The sequence below is a fragment of the Trachurus trachurus genome (assembly GCF_905171665.1).
Source record: "Trachurus trachurus genome assembly, chromosome: 2".
Classification (NCBI taxonomy): domain Eukaryota; kingdom Metazoa; phylum Chordata; class Actinopteri; order Carangiformes; family Carangidae; genus Trachurus; species Trachurus trachurus.
This window is the reverse complement of record NC_139914.1, coordinates 931834-952349: the sequence shown is the minus strand read 5'-3', so window position 1 is coordinate 952349 and position 20516 is coordinate 931834. Positions and strand designations below refer to the sequence as shown.

General features: G+C 44.9%; 1 long non-coding RNA gene across 1 annotated transcript in view; it reads right to left on the bottom strand.

The window, feature by feature from the left end:
• Positions 1-250: 250 nt before the first annotated feature.
• Positions 251-20516, bottom strand: part of LOC311001087 — a 441127-nt gene continuing 420861 nt past the window's right edge. The window contains exon 3 of the long non-coding RNA XR_014596132.1: positions 251-276. This is a non-coding gene — a long non-coding RNA (uncharacterized lncRNA). The remainder of the gene's footprint in view (positions 277-20516) is intronic.

Sequence of the window (20516 nt, the reverse complement as noted above, 5' to 3'; positions counted from 1 at the left end):
ACCAGGACCAGGACCAGGATCAGGATCAGGATCAGGATCAGGATCAGGACCCGGACCCAGACCCGGACCAGCACCAGGATCAGGACCAGAACCAGGACCAGGACCAGAACCAGGAGGGGGAGAGTCTGTGGAGCAGCATGAGACCTGGACTCATCCACAGCCTCCACCACTAGAGGGCAGTCAACACAAACAGGACCAGCTGACCCGACAGTCCACCAGAACCAGGACCAGGACCATGACCAGAACCAGGACCAGAACCAGGACCAGGACCAGGACCTCCTCTTTATATAAGATTCTGTGAAGGTTGATGATTGAAACCAGAGCCGACTGAGGGACGACAACACTGAGATAAAGAGTCTTTTCTCTCTTTTTAAAATTTTCCGTCATTTCCACTGAAAGTTTCCAGTTTTTAATTTTTACTGTTTCTGACAAATCGTCACTGGAGGGAAAATGTTTGGTGGTTTGGCCTCAGGAACAATGTGTGTGTGTGTGTGTGTGTGTGTGTGTGGTTTCACGCTGCACATCACTCGCATCAAATATTTAGAAACTCGTGTCCAAACGTCTCGCTGCCAAAAAGAAAAGAAAAAAAGTCATTTGACATTTTCAGCAGCGGAGGCACAGAGGTCAAAGGTCACGGAGGAGGAGGAGGAGGAGGAGGAGGAGGAGGAGGAGGAGGAGGAGGAGGAGGAGGAAACACAAGGAGGAGGAGGAGGAAACAGGAGGAGGAGGAGAAGGAAACAGCAGGAGGAGAAAGAAGAAGAGGAGGAGAAAATAGGAGGAGGAAGAAGGAGAGGAGGAGGATGAGGAGAAAACAGGAGGAAGAGGAAGAGGAGTAAACACAAGGAGGAGGAGGAGGAGGAGGAGGAACCAGGACGAGGAGGAGAAGAAGAGGAGGAGGAAGGACAAGAAGAGGAAGAGGAGGAGGTGAAGAAGAGGAGGAGGAGGAAACAGGAGGAGGAAGAGGAGTAAACACAAGGAGGAGGAAGAAGAGGAGGCGGAAACAGGAGGAGAAAGAAGAAGAGGAGGAAACACAAGGAGGAGGAAGAGGAGGAGAAGGAAACAGGAGGAGGATGAGGAGGAAGAAGAGGAGGAGTAAACACAAGGAGGAGGAAGAGGAGGAGGCGGAAACAGGAGAAAGAAGAAGAGGAGGAAACACAAGGAGGAGGAAGAGGAGGAGAAGGAAACAGGAGGAGGATGAGGAAGAAGAAGAGGAGGAGAAGGAGGAAGAAGAAGAAAAGAGGGAGACAGAGAGAGAAAGAGCACCAGAGGACGAGGAGGTGGAAGAAGCATCCATCTTGTGTCTCCATCCGTCTCTGCATGAAGACGTCTCTCTCAGCTTCACTGTTGCTCCCAGTGAAAAACACCGTGAGTCTGGATCTGGATCTGGATCTGGATCTGGAGCCCTGAGACGGAGACGGAGACGCTGTCCTGTCCCCGTCAGACGTCCAGGAGGAGGAGGAGGAAGAGAAGAGGAGGAAGAGGAGGACGCGTCTCCTCCAGCTCCATAACTCAGCTCAGGCCTCACAGATCAAGGCATTTCCTCTGGACAGAGACAGAGACAGAGACAGAGAGAGTCTGAGCTCGCCGTCGTGTGCGTGCGTCTGGATTCCTGGCCATCCGGGCCCGAGGAGGAAATGAGGCGTCGGGACCCGGAGCTCACAGAGAGAGAATTCCTGAGGTCACAGCGGCGGACGTTTGGTTTTGTTGTGACGGCTGCAGGTGTTAAGATGTTAGTTGTTGTCGTTCTTTGTCGACGTCTTTTACAAAGTTTGAACCCAGTTTTCATTTTCTATTTGTTTCCTTCCTCCATCCTTCCTTCTTTCTTTCCTTTCTCCCTTCCTTCCTCTTTTGATCCAATTGACCTGATCTGTTCCCTATACCTCCATCTTTCTTTCCCTCCTTTTTCCTTTCCTTCTTTCCACAGTCCTTTTTCCTCCCTCCCTTCCTTCCTTCCTTCTTCCTTCTTCTTCCTTCCTTGAACAAATCTGTTTCCTCCCTCCATCTTTCCTTCCCTCCTTTTTCATTTCCTTTTTTCCACAGTCCTTTTTCCCTTCCTTCCTTCCTTCCTTTTTCCCTTCCTTCTTTCCTCCCATCTTTCCCTTTGTCCTTCCTTCCTTACTTCCTTACTTCTTTCCCTTCGTCCTTCCTTCCTTCCTTCCTTGGTCTAATTTTCGATTTGAACAAAAAAAACAAGACGTTGTTGAGGCGAGAGGCGTTTGCAGTGCATTGTGGGACGTCAGCATCACGGCTCACTGTAGTGTGTTTATGAATGAATGAGTGAGTGTGTGTAAAGGTCAGCTTCCTGTGTGTGTCTTCCTCTGTTCCCATGAACCACAGTCACTTTGAAGCCTTGATGACAGGCGGCGCTCTGCCACACGTCATCGACGTCTGGCTGTTTGACCTTCTGATATGAAAGCTGCAGATGAAAGAAAGAGGTTCCTGAACGCGTCAGCGGCTCCGTCACCTGGGGGGGGGGGTTAATGACGACGACGTCATCGCTGCGTCGCCACGGCGTCCGTCCAATCGATCGTCGATGAAGGTTCCATAGCAAATTAAGCAAATTCAGCTACTCTTCAGCATTTAAAAAAAAAGACCACAACCAACAAGGTTAACAGTAATTAAACATATAGTAGAGAATAAATCATTAAATAACAGAGAGAAAAGGAAAAAATCACATTTAGTAACACTTTATAACAAGTACACACTGTTAAGCATTAGTTAAGCATTAATTAATACTGAATTCATCATTTATAACACATGAATACTCATTAGTATGTAGTTTATTAACAGTTCAAAATGTTTTACTCATCATTGATAAGTACTAACTGTATTAATAAACTACATACTAATGAGTATTCATGTGTTATAAATGATGAATTCAGTATTTATTAATGCTTAACTAATGCTTAATAGTGTGTATTTGTTATAAAGTGTTACCAAACAAACATAAAAGAGAAACTAAACCGGAAAAAGATCACAACCATATATGTACATGTAGTTAGTGTTTATCGTCACTGTGCTGCAGCTCTGTGTGTGTGTGTGTGTGTGTGTGTGTGTGTGTGTGTGTGTGTGTGTGTGTGTGTGTGTGTGTGTGTGTGTGTGTGTGTGTGTGTGTGTGTGTGTGTGTGTGTGTGTGTGTGTGTGTGTGTGTGTGTGTGTGTGTGTGTGAGATAAGGTCCAGGTGTGTGAAGAGTCTGTGGGAACAAACCAGAGCTGCTGCTTCTGTAATCTGCAGCCACAATAAGGAGGAGGAGGAGGAGGAAGAGGAGGAGGAGAGAGAGAGAGAAGGAGGAGGAAGACGAGGAGGCGGAGGAGAGGGAGGAAGAGGAGGAGATAGAGAGAGAGAAGGAGGAGGAGAGAGGAGGAGCAAGAGGAAGAGAGAGGAGAGAGAGAGAGGAGGAGGAAGAGAAGGACACACTCAGCTCTACGTCTCTTTTCACAAACCAAACCTGCAGCTGCTCCTCCGGACGCCGCTCAAGTCCACGGCCAAGGCTATGAGGAGGAGGAGGAGGAGGAGGAGGAGGAGGGAGAAGTGTGTGTGTGGTGGAGGCGGAGGGGTTGGGGGGGGGGGGGTTTGGTCCAAACAACCCCCCCCCCCCCCTCCTCCCAGGTAACCTGAACCTTGTAGCTGTGACCTGGAGGTGGGCGGGGTTATCAGCTCTGATCTCTGCTCCTCCTGCAGCCGCAGCTTGACCTCAACACTCCCTCTGTGTGTGTGTGTCTGTGTGTTTGTGTGTGTGTGTGTGTGTGTGTGTGTGTGTGTGTGTTCCCTCAAAGGTGTGTAAGCATCAGATAAGAGCAGCAGTGTGTGTGCGTCTTTCATCTTATCATAGATCAATCAGAAAACGATCAATAAAATAAAGTGACTCCTCCTCCCAGAGATGGACAGAGTACTCCACCCCAGTACTTGAGTAAGAGTACAAGTACTACTGGTCAAAATGTACTCCGTTACAAGTAAAAGTAGCTCAGTCCACATGTTACTGCAGTAAGAGTAAAAAAGTACTTGCTTCTAAAAGTATCCAAAAGTACATGCTTTTAAATGTACTTGAAGTCAAAGTAAGAGTCAGAGTAAATGTCTTATTCTTCACATCAATGAATGACTCTAATTGTTTGTAAATGAATGTAAGGAGCTTTTAACTCTTGTTAGTGAGAATGAACTCTTTGAAAGCAGCTGCACTGATGTGCTGCTTTTAGGGGTTAGGGTTTCCTTCTCTGACAAACACAGCTTGTGTCCAATAGGAGTTTAGAAAAAGACCTGAAAGTAACCAGTACTTTTCAGCCTTCCTACTAATTAACTCCAGTAAAAGTACTAATATTTGTCTTGGAAATGTATTCAAGTAAGAATAAGAAGTACCAGAGAAATATAATACTCAAGTAAAGTACAAATCCTCTGGATATGTACTTAAGTAGAGTACTCAAGTAAATTTACTCCGTTACTCCTCCTCTCTGTTTACTCTGATTCTTCCTTGATGGTCATTTTTACGGGGAACCCTGAACGCCTCTCCCTCTTATTTTACCCACGACCCTCGGCGACCTTCTGTCAAACTGTTGATGCTCCGTGTACAAACGTTGGGGGAACATGTCGGAGTGATGAGGTGAGCGTGGACGAGCTTCCTGCAGACGGAGGAATGTCAGGCATCCTCCTCCGGATCGCTGCCGTGTAAACACAGCAGGTTTCCTCGCTACCGCCGCCGCTGCTGCTGCCGCTGCTGCCGCTACTGGCGCTGCCGCTGCTGGCGGTGGCGGTAGCGAGGAAACCTGCTGTGTTTACACGGCAGCGATGGCGTTATCCAGCTGCAGAGAGCAGGAACCTTTAAGACAGGATTCAGGTTTAAACCTGAACTCTCCAGGTCTGGTGTCTAACCCTCCTGTCGTCCTTCTGGGTCAAATTGACCCAATCTCTTTCCTTCCTCCATCCTTCTTTCCTTCCTTCCTTCCCTTTGTCCTTACTTCTTCTTCCTTCCTCTTTTGATCCAATTGACCTGATATGTTCCATATACCCCCATCTTTCTTTCCTTCCCTTTTCCCTTCTTCCTTCCTTCTTCTTGCTTCCTTGAACAAATCTGTACCCTCCCTCCATCTTTCTTTCCTTCCTTTTTCCCTTCCTTCTTTCCACAATCCTTGTTCCCTTCCTTCCTTCCTTCCTTCCTTCCTTCCTTCCTTCCTTCCTTCCTTCCTTCCTTCCTTTCGTCCTTATTTCTTCCTTTCTTTTTGACCCAGTTGACCCAATCTGTTCCCTCCTTCCTTCTATCTTTACTTCATTTTTCCCATTCTTATTTCCTCCCATCTCTCCCCTTGTCCTTCCTTCCTTCCTTAATTCTTTCCCTTTGTCCTTCCTTCTTTCTTTCCCTTCATCCTTCCTTCCTTCCTTCTTTGACCCAGGAGGACAACAGGAGGGAGGAGGTTTCTGTGAGTTTAAAACCACTAGGTGCAACTTTAACTGGAGGCTTTTATTCTGAAGTCCTGGAGCCAGGCTGTTCCTCTTCATGTTCCTTCTCAGACCTGATTATTGTTTATTGACGACCTAAAGGTTTTGGCGATCAAACCGTTTCCTGTGTTTGAAGGCGACCAGGTCTCTCTCTGCCGCCACCGCACCGCCACGCCTCCTCCTCTCCATCAACATCCACATCATGGAGGCTCCGCCGCGCTCAAGTGTGTGTGTGTGTGTGTGTGTGTGTGTGTGTGGCTGAGCTTTGAGGTCTGAGAGGGGGGATTAAGTGAAGGGCTGCAGCCTGGTGGGGGGGCCGAGGCGGTCTGAGAGGACCTGGTCCCTCTTGAGTGGCGGGCAGCTGCAGCAGGCGGCATTCCTGCTGTTGCAGCCGTCAGCCGCCACCTCCTAAACCTGACACCACTGCTCAGAGCAGCACCACCAGGCATCTCTACTACCTAACCCTAACCCCCCCCCCCCCACAACAGATTCACATTTCTAACGCTGCTTATGTTAAATATTCAAATTATACTCAAGTTTTTTTTTCTTTAGCTCATCATATTTCTACTGTTTATTTACCGTTTCTGTTCTGAGCGCCATCTTGAGGCAGTCTGGGCTACGATGAAGGACGTCTCAGTCTTAATTTCTCCATAACCACAGACTAACTTTACATTATACCACTTATTACACGGCAATTCATGTAAAACCGCTGATGTGCGTTGCCTTCAGGGACAGTTTTTCATCAAGCAGTCTCTGTATTTCCCTCTAAAACAACTCTGTCTGGTAACGTGTTATTATCTCATAGCGTGGTGAATGTGCAGGTCACAACTTGTCCACCAGAGCGTTGTGGAGTTGTTGGATTTTGTATTTGATGAGTTTGATGAGGGAAACCAAGAAATCCCATGAGCCTCCGTAGCGTAGCTCTGAGCAGCTCACGGCTCTGCTCCACCGTTCTAAAAACAGCTTGCACCGACAAATAAAGGTAACGAAACTACTGCATTATGGCAATGGGCCAATTTGTCAAAATGTTGAACTATCCCTTTAATTTTCAGACACAGCTGCTGGGCGCAGGGACTTCAAAAGAGAAAGTAGTTCAGAGTATTTCCTTCATGTGTCGTAAACGGGCAATTACAAAAAAACTCATAAATTTGAAGCTGCAGCTCTTTATCAACATGTTTTACTACACCGAACGTTGCAATGCGCAACATTAATTTGCGTCATTGCAGAAGTCACGCGTTCGGACGCCAGTTTCCACCTTTGAATTCTGTTCGTAGAGCGAAGTTGGTTCTGACGGCTCTAATCTGTTCCAGCTCTCAGCCCGTGGACCAGGTGGAACTGGGCCTCTGTCTCAGAAATGACTGATCTATAATTATCTAAAAGCCTGTGTGACTTTAATAATAACGAACACTCGCAGGGTCAGTGAAGGCATCATGAGGTTTATTATTACTGCAGGTTAAAATTCAGTTCAGTCACATAAAAACATTTCTACAAACTAAACTCTGAGCTGCAGAGCGGTGACTGAACTGGTCTTCATGAGAACAGAGAGCGGTGGTGGTGATGATGATGATGATGATGATGTAGTAACGTTTCTTCTTGTGAATATTATGAACATTGTGAGATCTGATCATGTTTCATAACTGGGAAAAACCATAAAACCAAACACAACCACAACAATAATCGTTGACAGAAGGAACATGACTCAGCAGGAACTTCCTGTTTTCTAGGAATCTTTGTTTCTCTGCGTCTGTAAACGTTTAGATTTATGTGTCAGACACAAGAAACGATTCTCAGATTTCTCTCTGAGGAAACACAGATTAAATGATGATAATAATAAGAATTTCCTCCTTCTCCTCCTCCTCCTCCTCCTCCTCTCACTGTGTCACTTCTTCCTCCCTCCTCTTTCTTTCAACTTCCTCTACTCCTCTCCCAATCTCTTCCTCTTCTTCACCTATAATAAACACTTAACCAGGGTCAGTGAAGGCATCACAGTGTTTATTATTACAGCAGATTAAAATTCAGACTGTGAAAGATTTTAATGGACAAACAGCAATTAACTGATGATTAAACTCAACTTGTTAAACTTAAAGGGATAGTTCACCCTATAATGATATTTCGCTCATTATCTACTCACCCTCATGTTGACTAAGGGCTGGAAGAATTATCAGAGTCCACCGTCCCTTCTCTTAGTTACAGGGGGTCTCGGCGTAGCAGTGCATTTCAATGCAACGGTTGCAAAGGGACACCAGAGCTCTTCGTAAAAAAACACACACAAAAAAACATCCAAATACCTCCATGATGCTCGTATGTAATGTCCGTCTTGTGCTGAAGCCCCAAATTGCGTAATTGTCCCGAAAAAAATTAAATAAGTCTATATTCCAAGCATGTTTGTAGCATTAGCTCCTAGTGTCTGTTGTCCGGCTCTTCCGCTGCCAGCGCGCATGCGCAAGGTTCGCACTGATACTGAGACCGACTGAGACTCGCTTCCTTCCAAAGAAATGCAGCTCGTCCTCGACATCAAAATCTTCAGCCATGGCTAAAATATGTTTTAAGAGGCCAAAATTGCACGAAAAAGTGTTGTCCCGGTGCAAGGCAGGCTATTACGGACTGCTTCTAGTCCTTCGCCGGGGTAAACAAGGAAGCGAGTCGGTCTCAGTGCGAACCTTGCGCATGCACGCTGGCAGCGGAAGAGCCGGACAACAGACACTAGGAGCTAATGCTACAAACATGCTTGGAATGTGGACTTATTTAATTTTTTTCGGGACAATTACGCAATTTGGGGCTTCAGCACAAGACGGACATTACATACGAGCATCATGGAGGTATTTGGATGTTTTTTTGTGTGTTTTTTTTTACGAAGAGCTCTGGTGTCCCTTTGCAACCGTTGCATTGAAATGCACTGCTACGCCGAGACCCCCTGTAACTCAGAGAAGGGACGGTGGACTCTGATAATTCTTCCAGCCCTTAGTCAACATGAGGGTGAGTAGATAATGAGCGAAATATCATTCTAGGGTGAACTATCCCTTTAAACAAACAAAACAGCAACTCTCATTTAGATTAAAGACAGAGAGTTTAAAACCTGAGACTGCAGCATTATATCTCTTTAATTTAATTTAAAATACATTAAAATAGTTTCAGCAATAAAGTACTGAGAGAAAATAGTTCTTCTTCTAATTCTCATGTTTTATTTTGAAATTCTGGATGATGGAGAGCAGCTCCTTCACAATAAAACACATCTGCATCAATACAAAGTTCAAACATGAAAATACATTTAATTAATGCCATAAAAAATCAATAGAAAATCTGAATATAATCAACAAAACAAGAAACACAACAACAAGAAGGAGGGCGGGTGTTGTTTGTGTTGGTGGGGGGTCACCAGGCTTTTCCCTTTGATGAATTGGTCCAGGGGTCAAGTTCACGAGGTTGGCGTGCGTAGAAATCCTCAGAGCTTATCTCTGTAAAGAGTCCAGTGAGACAATACACAGAGAGGGAGGGGGGGTGAGGAGGGTGAGGGGGGTGGGGGGAGGGGGGTGAGGGGGGGGGGGGGGGGGGGGGGGGGGGGGGAGGGCACCAAGTGTCCATCTGGTACAGAGAGGAGGAGGGAGGGAGGACGGGGGGCAGAGGAGGAAGAAGCAGGATGAGGAAGAGGAGAAGGAGGAGGAGGAGGAGGAGAGTAAAAGTGATCAGACTAATTAACTTTATTCACTGAAAACTGAATAACAGCTGAAGGTCGTGATGAGGCTCCTCCTCCGCCACACAAACTAGGTCAAAACACCTTAAAACACCAGCAGTGTTGGTCAGGTTACTTGGAATATAGTAATTAGTTACTGATTACTTCTCCAAGAAAGCAATCCAGTTACTTTACTGGGTAACACTTGATAATCAGCATTAGTTAAGCATTAATAAATATTGAATTCTTCATTTATAATGCATGAATACTCATTTGTATGTAGTTTATAGATAGTTAGTGTTTATCAATGATGTCTAACTGTGATAACTGTTTATATAAACTACATACTGAGTATTCATGTGTTATAAATGATGAATTCAGTATTTATTAATGCTTAAGTAATGCTTACATATTATAAAGTGTTACCCAGTAAAGTAACTGGAAAACATGATGCACAACCTGAATACGCTATAAAGCAACCTTTCAGCCTCATTCTGTTCTTTCTGCATATTCCATCATATAGAATTGAATGAAATGAAACAGTCTCTTTTTAAAAAACCTGTTTTATTAGTTTAAATCTTTTAACTTCACATTGCATCAAGCGAAAGTTGAATAAAATGCAACAGTTGAAGAAAATTAATGAACATTTATACCTATTTTCTGCACATTCCACCATATTTTAACTAAATAAAGCAAGTCTTTCTTCTGGTAACTTATATTTCTACAGATTCCAGTAGGGGTGTGACGATACACTCATCTCACGAGACGAGACGAGACACGATATTGGGTTCACGAGATCGAGACGAGACTAGATTTTAAGAAAACTACCATGACAAAATATATGACTGGACCAACAGACTTTTATTTAACCGAGTTGCACATGCATTTTGAAATGTTTTATTATAACTCTTTACATGCATGACTACAGGACTACAGATGGAAATTAGCGGCTCTGCTAAATCTGGTGCAGCCATCTTTTTATTGTTTTCAATAACTAATGCAACTGCACACTGTCCTTTTTAAATAAATAAATGAAATGAAAAAAAATGATGTAAGCATGAGCTTTTAACTTCTTCCTCCACAAATTGAAACTAAAATTACAATTTATGAAAGTTAAAATAAAATAGCTTCCTGGGGTCCGTGTGTGTGTCAGTGACCCTGTGTGTGTGTGTGTGTGTGGTTTACAGTAAGTGGGAGTGTGTCAGCGCTGTTGCTCAACCTCTGGATGTTTGTTGGTGCGTCACCGTCGTGTTGTAACCCTGGTGACGACAGGAACCACGGAGAGTCCTGTCGAAACACGCGTTTACGCACGCCTCGAGTGTCGGTGACATCAAAGGTCAAATATCAGAAATGCAGGTTCATGTTTGTAGGTTTTACACACTCAACTCCTGCATGAGAAGCTGTTGACTGATGATGCGTTCTGGAGGCTCCGCCCCCCTCGCCGTTCGCCGCTGCAGCGTTTCACACACTTAAGCTTTTTTAGTCGGTTTTCAGTCTGGTCTTGGTGTCTTTATTCAGTTTTCAGTCTCTTCATTGTATTTGTAGTCGGTTTTCAGCCTTGTTTTTGTATTTTTGTACGTTTTTCAGTCTGGTCTTTGTGTTTTTAGTCCGTTTCCAGCTTGTCTTTGTGTTTCTGGTCGGTTTTCAGTCTGGTCATTGTATTTTTAGTCAGTTTTCAGCCTCGTCTTGGTCTTTTTAGTCAGTTTTCAGTCTGGTCTTTGTGTGTTTATTCAGTTTTTAGTCTCTTCATTGTATTTTTAGTCGGTTTTCAGTCTGGTCTTTGTGTTTTTGGTCAGTTTTCAGTCTGGTCTTTGTACTCTGAGGAGGTTTCTTTAGTATCGTCTCTGTGTGATGGAGACTGCGATGAGCAGCATTTGAGGCCTGAACACGTTTCCCTGCAGGAACAATAAAGTTTGTTGTGATGCTGTGACCTGAGTCTTTGTGTCTGACTCCAGAGCAGCAGACGTTCACTGTTGTGTTGTTGTTGTGTTTGTGGACCGGGACACATGTGGACCCAGAGCTGAGGGACGTTTGGTGAGGAAGTCATGGTGGTGGCGGTGGTGGTGATGGGGGGTTGTTGCCTCAGACATGTGGCGAGCGCGTGGCCTGAACTCTGGCTGACCGGCCCCTCGCTGCGTGGCTTCATTAGCGGGTGTTCAGAGTGTGTTTACGCTGCAGCTCTGGGTCTGAACACGGCACAACACCAGGGTTCTGGAAACATCAAAGTCCGCTTCTCGCTTTGTTTTCCCGCCGCCGCTGCCACTGCCGCCGCAGCAGCTGCAAACAACCAGGCCGGAGTCACGTCAGGCCTCACGGCTGCAGGCGGGGGCTTTTATTCTGTCGACCTGCCTCTCGCCGCCTCAGCCTCTGCGTCGTGTTACATTCAGGAGAATACGTAAAGTCAAAACAGCTCCGGCGTCGCCTCTTTAAAACACCACAGATAGAAAGTACATCAAACGTCAGGAGTTTGATGTGAAGCTGCTGCTCCAACTCCACCATGATAACGATGTTCATCATGGTGGTCAATTATCTATAGAGCAGAGCAAACAAACATCCCATAAAACACAGTTTATTTAAATCCCTGACAGTTTGAACTCTTCAACAAAAGAGAAATAACTTTGTAAATTCACTTTTACAATGCAACACAATGTTTCTTAACATATTTTACATCATTTTTTACATACACTTAAATCCACTGTAGCTGGATAAAATATTCAATATTTTTAATTCTTTCATGGTTACACCATTTGACATTTTCATGGCATTCAGTCTGGCTTTTGTTAAAAAATGGTTCAAATTTCATTTCAAATGACATAAAACCAACATGAATACAAAATGTACATTTTAACACATTTGATTCAAGTTTTTAAGACAATTTTTAAAGATATTTCTGAACTGTGCATCTTGCCAACCCTTATTAGTGTCATGGCCTGTGTCCTTTGTGTTGTTTGACTTTATTCACTGTGTCTTGTCTTACTGTCACGTCCTGTGTAGTTATTTCCTGTGTTATTTAGTATTTCTGTGTCCTGTTTTCCTGTGTGTCTTAGTCTGTCTGTCATTCCCTGTTGTGTTGCTGTTTCCTGTTTTACTTTGAATCAGTATCTTCACCTGTAGATGAGATGTTCTCCAGTGTGGACGTTCAGATCCCACGCAGCGTCGTTAATAAAGTGGAATTATCCTTTAAGACCCAGAGCTTTAATTGCAGCTTTAAACGGCTGCTCTCGGTCTGATCGGACCACAATCTGGGTTTCCCGCCCCTCTTCTTCTTCTACTCGGAGAGGAGCTCCCTTCCTTTTGTTTTCATTTGCGCTGTTAATGGATTTACGCTAATCAGCTAATGAATCGTTTAATCCACCAACAGATTACAGGAGGTGGGAGGTGGGAGGGCAGCAGCTCCATCACAGCTCCACTTCCCTCTTTCTCCTCCTCCTCCTCCTCCTCCTCTTCCTCCTCTTTGCTCACCTGAGGCCGAGTCGTCATCCTCGGTGCCGCTCGCTGTTAACGCCGCCGTTGCCACCGCCGTCGCTCACGCCTCAGTGGCGTTTCCTGTGCGGCGACCGTCCTGTAGCGCAGACAGCTGGCACGTCTGATCCCCACAGATTGGTTTTTAAGTGGCACTAATAAAGCTGATTAGCACCATGTCGTTAGTCCCACTAACCTGTCACAGACACCAGTGGCTGCACCAGTTTCCATAGGAGGAGGAGGAGGAGGAGGAGGAGGAGGAGGAGCAGCAGCGTGGGTGGAGGTGAGAACATCTCCTCCTCCTCCTCCTCCTCAGGGGTCGGCCCAGGTCACGCCATCGTTTCTCCAGCTGAAGTTACAGCAACAGAGATTCATGCCGAGGTGGAGAGGTCAAGGCTGAAGCTCTGAGACCAAACAGGAGCAGGAACTTTTGCTTCCTGGTTCTGGGTTTTCCAGGAACTCGGAAAAAAGCTCCTGATGATTCCACCTCCTCTTTGAAGTTCACGATGGAAGGCCCATAAGCCAGTTTTCAGTCTGGTCTTTGTCTTTTTAATCAGTTTTCAGTTTCTTCAGTGTAATTTTTATTCAGTTTTCAGTCTCATTTTTGTGTTATTGGTCTGTTTTCAGTCTGGTCTTTGTGTTTTTAGTCAATTTTTAGTCTGGTCTTTGTGTTTTTAGTCAATTTTCAGTCTGGTCTTTGTGTTTTTAGTCAATTTTTAGTCTGGTCTTTGTGTTTTTAGTCAGTTTTCAGTCTGGTCTTTGTGTTTTTGGTCGGTTTTCAGTCTGGTCTTTGTGTTTTTGGTCGGTTTTCAGCCTCGGAAGGCCCATGAGCCGATTACAAATACAAGATGTTCAGACAAAATGATGCCAAACCCCAATTATGTTGAGGAAATACAGGTGGTTGAAAGTCATCTCAGTCCTGGAGAAAGAACACAACACAAAGAAACATAACAAAACAGACAAACCGAACAGTGAAAATAACAAGAACACAAATAATCTGTCTGCCCACTGAACTTCTGACAATTATACCATTCCAGACTACAGCATTTAACATTTATAATAACAAAGGGCAATAGTCAGTCTCCTCATTTAAGCCAGGATAGGTCATGATATCTAGTTTAGAAATCCAGAAGGTCTCCCTTTTGGCACTCAACCGAAGCTCCTGAAGCTTTGGACCAAGGGACGATTTGATCCTGGTTCATGTTGGAAACAGAAAATCAAGTCAAATAAAGAAAAGACTCGGCCTCATTTCCTGCCGAGTTCATAAAGAGCCTCTGTTGAGTTGACGTTTGTGGAGGTCAAGTTCATTCTTGACCTGGGACGCAGCCGTTGACTAAACAGTCGGAGCGTAAAGTCCATTTAGTGGTTCTGTTCTGGAGCTTTCAGTGACATTCCTCCTCCTCCACACACATGAGCTTTCCCAGACACTGTAAAAAAGACTTTTGACCCACGTTTGGATTTAAAAGTTCATTCTTGACCTCGGACCAAACCGTCTCAACACAACATTTGGTCCATTGAGTGGCCGTCCTGAAGCTTTGGCTCTGCTCCCATGATCCTCCAGCGGGTCCGACACCTGCAGTCCAGAGGTCAGCAGGTACGCGTCTCTCCGAGCCGTGACGACAAACATCTGCTTTCCCTTCCTTTCTGAGCGTAAGCCTCTTTCTGCTATCGAGTGTCTGGCGGCGGAGGATCCAGCTCTGACTGATGGCAGCTCCTCGGTGTGTGTTATTGTAAAGGATTTGGAGACGGAGGGATGAAAAGTGGAGGAGGTCTTTGAAGGCGCTGTCGTCTGGAAGGCCGCTGACGTTTATGGCCACATCAGTTATGTGTTGTGGTTTGAAGCGTTGAAGCGGTGGGGGAGGAGGGATCAGGAGGTCGCTGGGAGAAAACACACGCCGAGTTTTACTGCGTGTTGTTGCACTGATGAAGCCTGGCGGTGAGAAACTACACTCGAAACCGATTCAAGCTCAATATTCCTGCGGTTTGAGGTCGTGTTTGGCTCAATGGCGGCGGTGGGGAGGGAGGGAGGGAGGGAGGGGGGGGGGGGGGCAGTTTGTCAGGAAGCAGCTGAAGGCCGTCACTTTATCTGAGGGCAGAGCAAAGACCAAAGAAGAGATGAAGTTATTAAAGGCAGGCTCCTTTTGAAGTGCTCAAGTGCTCTAAAGTGGCGTCTTAATCCCGCGGCCTTGTGGTTGAATCTGACACATCTCGTGGACAGCTCGCCGATCCGGTTACAGCCGGACGACCATCCAGCCAACCAACCAACAAAACGACGGGAATATTCCCCAACCATTCCAATATTATAAAGACGGAAGGCCAATGAGCCGATCCCAAATACTGGCTTTGTGGTTTTGGTCGGTTTTCAGTTTCTTCAGTGTATTTTTTATTCAGTTTTCAGTCTCATTTTTGTGTTTTTAGTCGTTTTCAGCCTCAATTTTGTCTTTTTAGTCAGTTTTCACTGGTTTTTGTATTTTTGGTCGGTTTTCAGCCTCGGAGCCGATCCAGTTACAGCCGGACGACCAACCATCCATCCAACCAACCAACCAACCAACAGGAATATTCCCCAACCATTCCAATATTTTCCTGTGGCGTTTGGTCCCGAGCTCGTGTTCAGAAAAAGGCCTGGAGAAAGAAGCTCTGAGACCAAACAGGAGCAGGAACTTTTGGTTCCTGGTTCTGGGTTCTCCAGGAACTTGAAAAAAAGCTCCTGATGGTTCCATGGTTAAGACGGAAGGCCAATGAGCCGATTCCAAAACTGGCTTTGTGTTTTTAGTCGGTGTTCAGTCTGGTCTTTGTGTTTTTAGTCGGTTTTCAGTCTGGTCTTTGTGTTTCTGGTCGGTTTTCAGCCTCAGAAGGCCCATGAGCCGATGAGATGTTCAGACAAAGTGATGCCAAACTCCAATGAAGATGAAGTTATTAAAGGCAGGCTCCTTTTGAAGTGCTCAAGTGCTCTAAAGTGGCGTCTTAATCCCGCGGCCTTGTGGTTGAATCTGACACATCTCGCGGACAGCTCGCCGATCCGGTTACAGCCGGACGACCATCCAGCCAACCAACCAACCAACCAACCAAACAACAGGAATATTCCCCAACCATTCCAATATTTTCCTGTGGCGTTGGGTCCTGAGCTGGTGTTCAGAAAAAGGCCTGGAGAAAGAAAGTTTGTCCTCAAACCGAGCGCGGCGGCGGTGAAAAGGCAGGTATCTGGTGTCCTCACTTAAAAGGTGAAAATCAACCTCTGTGCCTTCAACAGAGCGGCCCATTGTCCCGCGCTTTACAAAAGCCACCTTGCCTTAGATAGAGTTTAAAGCAGCCACAGCAGATTGAGTTACCATGTATCTGCCGCGCCGTTGCCAAGTTTTCAATTGTGTTTCACGAGGGTTTTTCAGGGCGAACAAAGACGGCCACAGTTGAACCGCCGGTTAAGAAGACAGCGGAAGGGACCTGCGCTGATGTACACTCCGATATTTTCCTTGTGCTTTCTCCACCGCTATGAAAGTAATCTCACATCAAAGCTGCACAAAAGTCACTGGAAGGTGTGTTTAGTGGCGACCGCAGCCCCCCCACCCCACCAACCCCCACCCAGCTACATCCACTGGATGACCTGTGACGTGGAGCAGAAACTTCAACTTCTTTTCCTCACGCATTAAACCAAACACTGAGCAGCACCTTCATGTTCATTTATGATATTCAGCCACAGAAGATTCAATTCCTTCAACTCTCAGAAACGATCATTGTCTTTTTAGTCACTTTTCAGCCTCTTCTTTGTCTTTTTATACGGTTTTTTAGTCTGGTCTTTGTGTTTTTAGTCAGTTTTCAGTCTGGACTTTGTGTTTTTAGTTGGTTTTCAGTCTCTTCATTGTATTTTTATACAGTTTTCAGTCTGGTCTTTGTCTTTTAAGTCGGTTTTCAGCCTCTTCTTTGTCTTTTTAGTCAGTTTTAAGTTTCTTCATTGTATTTTTAAATGGTTTTCAGGCTCGTTTTTGTGTTTTTTAAAATGAAAACTGTGCAGGAACAGTCAGGACTAGGATGTGACATGATATAAAGAGTGTAATAATAATAATAATAGTAATAATGGTAATAATAATGATAACCGTGTTGTATGAGCGTCCAGCCGGACGGACGGGACAGTCTGTCGTCCTGACTGAAGCTAATCACCACGGATCTGAATCAATGAAGGACTCTGATCAGAGTTTAATGGCTTAATGTTGCAGATTAATCTCATAAGAAGCGGCTTCGCTCTGGTTTCATCAGCATCACTTTAATTAACCCCCCCACCCACTACCACACACACACACACACCCCACCTCGCGTCCTCACCGCCACCGCCCCCCCAAAACACACTCTGTGTACACAAGTAGTATGTGTACTGGTAGGGGCAGGAGTAGTAGCCCTTGTACTTGTGGTAGTAGTAGTAGTAGTAGATAGTAGAAGAAATATTGGTGGAATGATTGCAATATAAATCTAGTTGTACTTAGAGTTGTTGTAGTATTTGTAAAAGTGTCAGTAGAGGAGGTAGTAGTGTGAGTATTAGTAGTAGCAGTAGTAGTAGTTTGAGTATTATTATTAGTAGTAGTAGTAGTAGTGTGAATATTTGTGGTAGTGGCAATATTAGTCTCAGTATGTGTCTTCTGTATATGTGTATTGTTTTCTTTTATTTATAATGGACCCGAGTCCATAACAAAGACGATCAATCTATCTATTATTAGTAGTAGTAATAGTGTATAGTAGTAGATCCTGTCCCTCCTGAGCCTCCGTAGCCCCCCCCCCCCCATGTTAAAGTGTGCCGGGGCTTTTGTGTCTCCAGCAGCAGATTAACAACAGGACAACAACAGGACAACAGCAGCAGCAAACAAACAAACAAACAAAGCATGCAGACGAGATTAAAGCTCCGTCTGTACTTAAAGCTGCAGGATTTACAGGATCACACACACACACACACACACACACACACACACACACACACACACACACACACACACACACACACACACACACTCAGCACATGGGCTGCACCTACACATCTTCATCATCATCGTTTAGACACACAACCTTCATCACGTTAAAACACTGAACCAGAAACTTTCCTTTAATCAATACGTCAGCTCTTAAATCAGCGGATTACAGTTATTGGATTAAAACCATCAATTTGGATTAAAATCTCATCAATAAAGTCACAAAATTCATTGATTTTCTGACAAAATTCAACTTTCTACCGTAAAAAACATTTTAATCTGAAATCTAGTCACAGAATTAAAGTTTAAATCAAAGTCTTTAGTTTAAATCCTGAAGTCAGATCAATAATCTTTGTATTATATCATATTTAATCCTAAATAATTCTGGTTTGAATCATAAATTCAGCCATAAAACTGAAAATTAGAGTTTAAATCTGTAAATCCCCTCGGTAATCTTGGATTAAATCCATACGGTGGCTTTAATAATATTATATAATACATATATATAATAAAAACACAATGTTCTCACACTTTAACACAACTTTTCAAATGATCTCATTGATGTTTGCATTTATTTTATTTCCCGATCCTTCAACTTGGCTCTCAGAAGTCGGAGGGTCCTTGAACGCACCACCTATTGTTTTTCCTGCTGTGACATTAAAGGAACTGGACTCTTGATAAATTCACCTTGAAACTGGGAACAACTGAGCGACGCTGACATTGCATTGACTTTGTGTCGGCTTTGAATGTCGTCGTAGTGTGTAGCAGTGTGTGTGTCTGTGTGTAGTAGTGTGTGTGTGTGTGTGTGTGTGTGTGTGTGTGTGTGTGTGTGTGTGTGTGTGTGTGTGTGTGTGTGTGTGTGTGTGTGTGTGTGTGTGTCGTCCCCTCCTCTCCACGGTGAGATAAAGACCCTTCGTGCAGAGCGAGTCGCCTCAGGCCCAACAAAAGCCTCTAATGCAGATTTAGATTTTCAATCCTGTGCCACAATTCTGCTGCTTTGACAGGTCAACAAGCATCAACAATCTGTTCCTCCTCCAGAGGAAGGAGGAGGAGGAGGAGAGAGGAGGAGGAGGAGCAGGAGGAGGAGGAGGAGGTGAAAGGAAGAGGACATGATGAGGTGAATAAAAAGGAGGAGGAAGATGTAAAACAAGAGAGGGAGAATAAGGATTCAGGAATAAGAAGGGGAAGATGAAGGAGGAGGAGGAGCAGGAGGAGGAGGAGGAGGAGGAGGAGGAGCAGGAGCAGGAGGAGGAGGAGCAGGATTAGGATGAGGATGGAAGGAGGAGGAGGAGGAGGAGGAGCAGGAGGAGTAAAGTCCTGGCAGCAGTAAAGTGGCCGGCTTAGCGGCCTCTTGTTTGTTGTGGTAATTATTGCGGCCTGCAGACTGTAACTAATCCATAATGCTCCTAACTGAGCTCAAGCCGCTTTTTAGGAGATCGTTAAGTTAACCAATGCTGCACCACTGCACCACCACGCCGCCACCGCCACTGGGCCGCCGCAAACCAGGTTCGATTCCCAGCTGCAGAAAGTGGATCTGAAGAGACTGATGAAGATAAACTGACCTGAACAACAGAAGCGGCTCCGTCGGCCTCGTGTCACGTTTGAGTGCGACTCTGTAAATCATATTATTCGTCCTATGATGTCACTCATCTGGATCAGATCATACAGTGATGTCATGCAAAAGTTCACCTGCCCCCCCCCTCCGGTCCAAATGTCTGTTAATGTGAACAGTTCATCAAGTGGAAGATGAAATGATCTCCAAAAGACATAAAATTAAACATTCAAACTATATATAAATATATTTCATTTCCATCTTTTCCATGTTCAAAAATGGTCTGTCCCCCCCTGCATAGTTAGTAGCTAGTAGCCCCCCAAATAGTAAATCTCTTGTCTGATACCTTGGTCAAAGTTATCTGAAAGCTGAAGTCTCCTGGGTTTCCCATTCTTTTACAGGCTGCTGAATGGAATTGAATTTATATTTATTTAGCCTAAGTGTCATGCACCAATTAAGGCGGCCAGCCTATAGCGGCTTACAAGACACATTTCATATTTAGACAACAAACAAAATCATGAGAGCACAGACAAAACAAAAACCACATGGAATTCACATCAATAATTCACTTTTTCTTTTTGACCAGGGACTTCTTTTCAGAAGAACCATTCCAACTTTACCTCATCATCATCAGCCCAAAACAACTCCGGCTTCACATTTTGCATTTTCTGAAACAAAAACTGCCTGGCTTCGTCATATAACGGACAATGAAACACAAGATGCAGTTCATCCTCGATTACATTTAGATTACATAATGAGCATAGTCTTCCCTCCTCAGGTACTGAGTTAAACCTTCCTACTTCTACTGCCAGAGGGAGAATCCAGCCCTCAACTGGCCACATAAAGATCTCTTGGATCTATCCAGTGGCAAAGTCACATAGGGTTCTGAACAATATACATTTTTCAACTGGCAATAGGTTCTGAGCTTTAGTTTAAACCAGATATCATTAGCCCATTTTTCTTTATACTCAAGAAATAACTTGTGCCATAGCTGCTTTGTTTCCCTTTTCACTCTGAAACTGTAGAAAACTAAAATAATACACTGATATTGATGAAAATATTGATAAAAGAGTGTTTCATGTGTAACTTTATGTCTTTTGGAGATCATTTCATCTTCCACTGGATGAACTGTTTTAACATTAACACACATTTTAAAACCAGTGTGAACTGATGGGACGATGCGTTCAGGGACCTGCTGGGAGTTTGTCCAGGTGATAGAGGAGGAGGGTGTTTGTTAACGGGCGGCTGCCGCTGCTCCTTCCTGTCCGATGATGAGGCTGCACACGGAGCTAATCCTGTTGTTTCTGCCCGTGGAGTTGATTTCAAAGACTCAGACTCCGACTCAGATCCGGTTCTGACCCGCTCTGGTCCGAGACGTTACGCAACCTCCTCGCAGCGTCTGAGATGCTGCGTCGCCGGGGTTTCCTTTCCTTCTCCGACCTGGAGCGCCCG